Source organism: Microtus oregoni, unplaced genomic scaffold, assembly GCF_018167655.1.
Source record: "Microtus oregoni isolate MIOR12 unplaced genomic scaffold, Mior012 000050F_003, whole genome shotgun sequence".
In the NCBI taxonomy this organism is placed as follows: domain Eukaryota; kingdom Metazoa; phylum Chordata; class Mammalia; order Rodentia; family Cricetidae; genus Microtus; species Microtus oregoni.
The window spans coordinates 661635-671072 of NW_024543227.1; positions in this window are offsets into that span (position 1 = coordinate 661635).

Sequence of the window (9438 nt, forward strand, 5' to 3'; positions counted from 1 at the left end):
CCCCTCACACGTGTGTGACTCTTCTGTCCCCTTCATATTCTTTTCTGTCTTATTGTCATTACCAATCAGGCACGCTGTCTTCATTTCTCTAGGTTTATAAGGAGTCTGGAAGTCATGTGTTCATCCTCCAAGATTTTTCCTTTTGAAGGTGTTTTCATGCTCTGGTTTTTCATATTCACTATGAGTTTCAGGATAAGCCCATTAGTTTATGAAAAGTCTGTTAGATTTCTGTTGGTATTGCACTGGATCTATAGGTCTTTTTGAGGAGAACAGACACCTGTATCTTCCATTGCATGAAGGTGATTGCAGAGTGAATTCTAATTGGTCTTAATAATAAAATCTGGAGTCAGATATTACGAGGTTGAATCTATAAGATCAGAACAGCAAAGCAGCCAGCTTCCAGTTCTTTCCTCTATGAAATCCTCAGACCAAATGGAGCATCCTGTCTCTACAAGACCTCAGACTGAATGCCTGGATCTCCTATCTCCTCCCACCTTATATTCCTCTCTTCAACAAACCCTGGGAAGAAAAGTGTGAGCCACCAGTGCCTGACTCTCTTTCTGTTTTAGACTGGATCAATCTAGTGTATCCCAGGGTGGCCTTGAACTCGCAGAGATCCATTTGCCTGTACCTCCTGAGTGTTGGGAAAGGTGAGTTCCAACACTGCCTGTCCTCTCTGGCTAACTAGTGGCTATCTGCACACACTGATTCTCAGGCAAGCTTTATTGTCATGGAAGAAACAAAATATCGCCACAGTCGACGAATCTATACATCTTTACTCTCAGCAATGATTTGTCCCATTCAGTGTCTAGGCACAACAGAGAAGCGGGCAGAGTTTTTCTAATTATTTCATATTTCCTGATGCTATCTCCAGTGACAGGGATTTTAAATTACAGCTTCCACACATTTCACTGTGGTCAAATGTCTGTGGGTAGATTTTAACAAAAGCTCTCTTTTAGGTTGAAATGTCAGGTTTCTTTCTCTATGATGAAAATGTCTTTGAAAACATATATTTGCTTATGTTTCAATTTCAGTATTTTGAAGTTGCAAGTTAATTATGAGAAAAGAAACAAATGTCCAACACCCAGTTTGGGGGAAATTTTCTAAGGCAGCCACAGGTCTAATGTTTGCCCAAATGGAATCTTTGGAATCATAGAGATACTCCTTCACCTCCCAGCCAGCTCCATCAGGTAGGTGTTGAGATCACAGTGGAGAGAAAGAAGGGGATACATGTGAAGAGTTAGGTATGTATGTGTAACTCCAGAAAGATTTGTATTATGTAGAATAAGTAGGTAACTTTTTTCAAAATATCTAATAATATTTTTGCCAACACAAAAGGGTCAAGGTTAGTACTCGTGTGTTTTCCCTCTTGTTTTCCCATCCAGTCATGCAGATTTTAGCAGTGTCTGCTGTAGACTGTTTACAGAGGGGGTGTTTTATGGATGGGTCTTGCCATATGGATTATTACCATGACGCCTGCTAAGTGTTGCTCTGATACCTACTTCCCTGTGCAGTTACTAGTATACAAGCATTGCTTGTCTTTGAGTAAAGTTTCCCTTTTATCTTTTGTTTATTAATGGATTTACTCATGCGTTTGTGTCCACTCAGAAACACCCATTTTTTAAAGGAGTACCACTTTGTCATCATTATATACTGTGATGCTTAAATTATCCCATAACATGCCCGTGCAAGGACACACATTCAAGTGGACCTGCTCTTCACTTGTTATCTGTCTAGAATTCTGGATTATCTGACCACCCCCAGAAGACAGTAATCACCAAATGCTAGCTGTCAGTGACACTTTGTCTCCTCTTTCTGTCAATATCAGGTCTCTTCTATGATAAGAACAACAGGAAGGCAGAGAGAACACGCAGAAGGTTGACAAGAAGCTGACATGAGCCCTTGTTTCCAGTATGTGAGTCATCAGTGCCACCAGTGTGAGTGTGTGTGTGTGTGTGTGTGTGTGTGTGTGTGTGTGTGTGATGTGTACATGGGTGTGTATAGGAAGGGTCTGTGAGATGAACAAAGAAGAGGAAGATGTCACTGCACATCTTTGACTTGACTGGATGCAGACAGACTACTCCATCCCTATATTCAGTACAGTAGAGTGCATGAGCGTTCTCATCGCCTTCTTCCCCTCCCCATGAGATTTCTCTCCCCTTACTCTGCCTTCTAGTAGAACAGGGGAGAAAACAGTGAACTCTCCATGCAAATCCAGCTCCTGGAGAAGAACCAAGTGTGGTGTGGTCTTGTCAGCCTGTTACCTGAGCAAGAGTGACAAGATCATGTGGGACTCACCAGGTGAGTCATTTCCTTTTCTCTTCCCATCCATGTGACCTGCAGCGGATCTGCGATGCCTTGTAGGAACACATCCTGTTGCAGCAGGGTAGCAGCAAGAGCAGCACACTGTGGAACAATGGCATTCATAGACTCCCCAGATGACAGAAGTCTGCATGGGTTCCTTTAAATGACCAGGACTGAAATGGAAGCCATCCCTTCAGACCATTTCCTGAATGGGTCATGCATTTCTGCATCACATTTGCAGGGAGTGCTTATTAAAATGGTAGAAATCTGGGTCCACACTAGACACCGAATCAAACCCTGTGAAGTGTGGTGTGGCATAGCCACTTCTTTCTGATGGCTGTCCACGTTAAAAAGTATTGCTACTGTGTTTGTTATTCTGTCTTCTAGGATATGGAGTCACAGACTGCTTAATTCCATACCGTGTTCTCTTGCTACTCCCGTAAATACCAGTGTGTTACATGGCATGTCAAATACGCATCAATTCCTTCATATATATTTATCCAGATATTCACATACTGGCCTCTTTTGTGAGCACCTTGTTCCTGCACTGTGAAGACTAGCACGGGTTCCTGTATTTTGTGTTAGATAGGCAAACTGTCAGTAAGCAGAAGAAATCAGTAATCAGAGCAATTCCATTTATTATTGGCGCTTTAAAGATCATAAAGGGGACAGGAAATAGTTGTGATGGAGATTGTGGTACGTGATGTTACCCCCTAAAGTTTTCAGAAGTTAGCATGTGATCTGAGTCCTGAATGGCAAAAAGAAGCAAGGCCATGCATAAGCCATGTTATGGGCGTGCTTGCCCCCATGGAGAACAGTGGATCTAAGAGCAGGGGACAAGGCCAGTGGCCAGAGCCTTGAAGACAATGTGGACACTGCTTGGGGATAGGGTAGAAAGGAAGATGTGTGTCGTTTTCAGCTGACTATGACATTTGGATTATATGATCAGTGTGGAAGGTGAGTTATGGAATTGACATGATTTGATTCCTTTTGGTGGAAGGTGACTTGGCACTGCACAGAGAAAGGCCTGGGGAGGGCGGGATGAGGGAGTGTGTGGAGACAGTGGAGATGGTTCAGAAGACAGGGGAGGGATGGAAGTGGATTGAAAGAGGGATGAAGCCATGCTGCAGTGATCAGCGTGAGAGCTGCCCTGTGCAGCCTTGTCTGGGAGAAGGCAGATAGCACCTGTATGCGCTGTGCATTTTCCTTGTGGAGACGTTGCTCTAACATCTCTGGATTTGTCTGACCACTTGGAGACACAGTGCTTCCGTTTACTGACATCAGTTGTTCCACGTGTATTTGACACAGGGTAGTTTGAATACCCAAACTAGTTGTTGTAAAACTTAGTAATTTAACAACGTGTCAGCTGATGAATAATTTTCAGATGTAAACTTTTCTAAGTAAAACTAACTGTAGAAGAATTTCCAAAAGAATAAGAATCTAACATTTGTCTAACGAAAAGCAAACCTAACGTTTAAAGTATTTTTGAAAGTGGTTGTTCTACAGCATGTACTGCTCTTGGCAGTTTTACGGATGAAGCGAGTAGGCTTTAGGCAGAGTCAAAGTGAAATCAGTCTCTAGGTGCTGCAGCTCCTGCTTGTCCCTATTCTTTCTCCAGGAGACTACTGCCTTTAGAAATGCGTATTTTTGACAGGTGGGCGTGGCACACACATTTAATCCCAGGACTCACGAGACAGAGCAGTATGATGTCTGAGTGCAAGGCCAGCCTGTAATTCCAATTGCATACATCAACATTAGTCTGTCACATATGCAGGAACTTCTGACTGGCATTTAGAGCAGATGTTGTAACTAAAGGCCCATAAAATCAATGAGTGAGCATTCTAATGCTCTCAATTCAGAGTGGTAAGCACAGCTCAGAGATCACAGCTCACTCTGTTTCGTGCCTCACAGATATGCCCAGCCTGTGTTTGGAAAATGGGTCCAGCACATCCAGGCTCAGGGAAGCAAAGTTGCTGGGCCTAGGAAGGTTCCACATCTCTCTGACTCTAGAACAGTGGTTCTCAGCCTGTGACTTGTGACCTCTATCCCCCAAACTATCTATCCCCCCCCAAACGTCTATCCCCCAAACTATTTCCATTATGATTCTTACCTGTAACAACTTTACAGCGATGAAGTAGCAACAGCAATAATTTTCTGGTTGGGATCACCACACATGAGGGACTGTATTAAGAGTCATGTCACAGCATTAGGAAGGCTGAGAACCACTGCTGTACAGATATCCAAACACAGAATCCGGCTTCTCAGATATGTCTGGGATCCCTTCATCATTGTCCCCATACTCCTAGGGAGGCACAGCCCCACATCAGGACACCCACACTCACATCTCCGTGCAAGGGAAATCCTGTTCTTCTTTCTCCGTCATTTCTATATCCACACACTATGCTATATTTCCAAATTTTCTTTTTTTATGTCTTCAGCACTGAGCTTAAGGATGTGTCTGATTCTTTGACCAACCTTTTTCCTGTTTTGTGATTCTTCTGCAGGGTCTGGGTCATTGTTCTGCACACACAACCACAGAGAGTACAACAGCAGCCTCCAGTCCCTTGTTGCTGACCTTTGAGGAAGCTGGGCATGTAAGGTAGGTTTGCTCTCAGGAGACTTGCTCTCGGGAACAGGATGTCCTTGCCAGAGGCTGGACTCGAGGATGCTGCAGCACATAGATCTGCCCAGCATCTGTGGCCCTGTCCGAAGCTCTTCAAAACTGTGGTGGGAGCACATGTGGGGATTTTTAAAAGTGGTCCCTAGACACTGGTATGGCTCCCCTGGCAGTGCAGGACATTCCCAGCTATATTCTTGATTTTTCTGGTAGCTGTTCAATGAGAATGCTATACCATGAAAAGAAATCACTGGTGAATTTAAAAAGCCACAGTATGGGGACTGGCGACATAGCTCTCGAGGCAGAATGATTGCCTAGAATGGAAATTGCTCTGTGTTCTTTGACCCTCTGGGCATGTTCACCCTCACCTGTAATACCAGCACTCAAGACGTAGAGGCAGGAGGAAAGAGATGTGAGAGTCATTACTGTTTATGAGCGTATGGGTCCCAGCACCCATGGCAGATAGCTCACAACTGCCTTTAACTCCAGCTCCATCAGGAGTCAATGCCTCTGCCCATCATGTGCATACGACAGACAGACAGACAGACAGACAGACAGACATAATTAAAAGTAAAAATAAATCTAAACAAGAAAAAAGAAGAATCAGCTCCAGGTCATTGAACCAAGGGGAAAACACAGTGGAATTTAAAATATGAACATTATAATGGCTAATGGACTTTAACAGTCTACAGTCTTGCTGGAGAGATGTTCAGTGGTTAAGAGTGCATTCTATTCTTGCTGAGGACGCAAGGTCTGTTTCCAGCATCCATTTCCAAAATCCGTGATGGACCGTACCTCAGCTCCAGGAAGGTATGACCTCTCCTGACCTTTGTAGGCATGTGCATTAATGTGTAAATACACACACAAATATACACAACATAATTATTATTAAGTTATGCACATTATTTGCCTTAAAATCATTTACAAATTAAAATAATTGCTGTGAAACATTAAAGAAAAATGCTCAAATGCCAGGCAATAATGAGAACAGTTTTCATTCGCATTATGTGGCAAATGCGTGCACTTCCAGCTATTTGAACACTGGGGTTACACGATCATGACTGCAAAGAAGTTTCAGAACAGCCTGAATAGCATAGAGAGGCCCTGCCTCAAAATGAAAACCAAACAAAAACCAATAATATCTCAGAAAATGTGAAATTTCTTAGGAAAACAATCTTAGAGTACATGGTTTTTCAAGAGATGTGGATCATTATAAAATAATTTTTTGCAGGGAAATCAATGATAAAATTACTTATTTCGTGGGAATTCAACCATATACATGTAGAAATGGAATGAAAATGTTACTGGGCCGAGAAGAAAACAGTAGCATTAAGAATGTGTTTACATTAAAATGAATACTTGAGCTGGAGCAGTGTGCTAAGCTGGGAAGACCAGCAGCACTCTGAAGGCTGAGGGAGGAAGGGGAAGAGTCCCAGGCTGGGCTGGGCTGCTCTGAGACTCTGCACTAAACACACAAAGTAGATATCAGGACTATTATCATTCCATTCACTGTGGGAAAGTTTCAACTTAGTTCTGTCATGGGAAAACATCCTCTTTTCACTGGATGTTAGGCAGAGCCCTGTGTGTCCCTGGCAGACACATTAAAGATTACCATCCCCTAAATGGGGAAGTGACTTCCTCACCACCACATACAGCAAGGCGCACAGAAAATGGCGGCTGGGACTCTACTCAGATAGCTCACTCTCAGGAGATTTCCCTGCAGACAGCCCTGTGCCTTAGGGGTAGGAATAAGCCCAGCAACAAACACAGATTTCCTTATGGTAGTACATGTGCTTTCCTGTGGTGTTTGAAATTTCATATCCAGGAAGGAAAGTACTTTAAAGTGTAATCTGAGAAAATACTTGTGCTTGGGTGGTAAAAGTAGGGCTGGGGAGACAGCTAAATCAGTAAAGTGCTGGCCTTGTGGGCATGAGGCCTTGAGTGTCATTCCCAGAGAGCATCATCCAGAAAATGAAGATAAACTACAGGAGGAAAAGTAGCAGGTGTGGCGGGACATGCTTATGTGTGAAGGTGGAGGCGAGCCCATCCCTGGAGTGTGCTGACGAGCTAACCCATCCTGCCTTGCGTGTTCCAGGCCAGTTGGAAACCTTGTCTAAGAAAAACATCAGGGGGATGGCGCCTGAGTTACAGCACCGGAGGCTGTCTTCTGTCCCCTGACCTCACGCGCGCGCACACACACAAACACACACACACACAATTGCTCACGCACTCACAGGCATGCTCGAACCCACAATCGCGCTTTGGATAAATGATTATACACCTTCCATACTTCAGGAGAAGTAGTCATTTTGTTGAGTTTCTGGAGTAGTAAAGACGAATGTAATCTATTCTGATGCTGTGTGCATGCCTCTGTGTGTGTGTGTGGTGTGTGTGTGTGTGTGTGTGTGTGTGTGTGTGTGGTGTGTGTGTGTGTGTGTGTGTGTGTGTGTGTGTGTGTGTGTGTGTGTTTACACACAGAGCTCCACCATCTCTATCTAATGAGGCTGCTTTATGTTAGCCTTAGACTGGGATTGGTCTCCAATCTCGGGTTTACATTTGATATACCTAAGATGTCCAGTTTTATGTGCCAGGAAAGTATAATGAAGTGAAAAAACACTGCCTTATCTTATCTAAGGTCCCTTCAAGTCCAGGTTACAGCCAATGTTCCCTCCCACCCAAATATAGACGCCACTGGGCCCAAGACTCTCACTGATGTAGTCCCCATTATGGCCAGGAGGTGGCATTCAAACTACATGCCTACATTTATTTTCTTTAAAAGGGCTGAAGTTTTATGGAATAGCAATGCGTTTTTAGTGTGTTTGGAAAGCTGGCACACATATAGAGCAGTTCCATTTATGGATTGCAGCAACTGTAGTGCTCCACAACTCACTTCATCCTCCCTGAGTGTAAAGTGGGCAGTGCACACGGGATACAGAGTGGTGCTCTGTAGAGAATATGAATGTGGTGGGCACCTTGAATCCCCTGACTCTGGGATAAATGGATTTCCTAGATTTTATATCCCCTCTCCAGGAGGCTGTGGTACAGTCCCCAGATCGCTGCCTCCCAGGCAAGTTGTATCCTGGTCAGTCACTGCAATTGTGTTGCACCATGCCTGCTGGGGACTTCCAAGAGCAACCTGGTGTTTGTGGTGTGGTTGCCAAGTACGCTTCCATGGTGTTTGTGGTGTGTTTGCCATGTACTTTTCGATGAATATGCTCTGCATATGGCTCAGATGTAATATGTATTCACCCTTACGATGTAGAACAAGATTGGGGCCCCTTCTCTATTGCAGGAAGATCTCCAAAGTATTTCCTTTACCTCACCATCATTTTGGAGCCACTAATTTGATATTGAAAGAGAAATTATCCCCTGTGCCCTACAAGAAGAGATAACACAGAAGAAAAGAGGCAGGAACCCCAAGTCCATTGACAGCCACAGGACATTGTCTGAGCTACTGTTCTGTTGCTGGGAAGAGGCGCTGTGCTGAAGAGAATTTACAGAACAAAGCATTAAATGGGGAGCTTACTTTCAGTGTCAGAGGGTTAGTCCAGTACCATCACTGTGGGCAGCATGGCAGCAGGCAGCCTGGCAGGGCACTGTAGCAGAAACTGAGAGTTTACATCCTGATCACAGGCAGGAGGCAGAGGGCTTTTGAGACATCAGAACTCACCCAGTGACACGCCTCGTCCAATAGGGCCACACATCCTAATCTTTCTTAAATTATTCACCATTGAAACATTAACCATAGGAGCTTACGGGGACCATCCTCATTCAAACTACCACTGTCATGTAAGGGATTTCCTCTGCCCCATTAGCAGCTACAGAGGGAGAATTGGGGCTGGTTGAATACTCATAAGTGCATTGACTAGAATCTGTTCCAAGATGTCAGTCATTAATACAAGAGACTACTGTGTGACATTTGGGGCAAGCAGGAGGCCATTCCAGTTACTTGTCTAAAATAATGTGCTCTTCAGAAGACAGTAATCCCCTTTTGGCCCTCTTCATGGACAAACCTGCGTATACTAAAACTGTAAAGACCTTGAGCACACAGGAATTTATGAAACACCATCTGTCTTGGTCACTGTTCTATCGCCGTGAAGAGAAACCATGAGCAAGGCCACTCTTATCAAAGAAAGCATTCACGTGCCTTGCTTATAGTTTCTGAGGTTGGTCTGTTACCATCACGGCAGGGAGCATGGTGGCACACAGGCAGACATGGTGTTGGAGAAGTAGCTGAGAGTTCTATTACCTGATCCACAGGGAGAGAGAGGCTGACACTGGGCCTGACATGGGATTTTGAAATTCAAAGCCCACCCCCAGTGGCACACTTCCTCCAATGATGCCACTTCTACTCCAACAAGGACACCACATCATCTAAGCCTTCTCAAAGAGTGCCCCTCCCTGGAGACTAAGCATTCAGATGCATGAGCCTATGGGGACCATTCTTATTCAAACCTCCACACCACCTCCAGACTCCAAGAGATTTGAGCTCTGTGTTTGCCAGGCGCATATCCCTG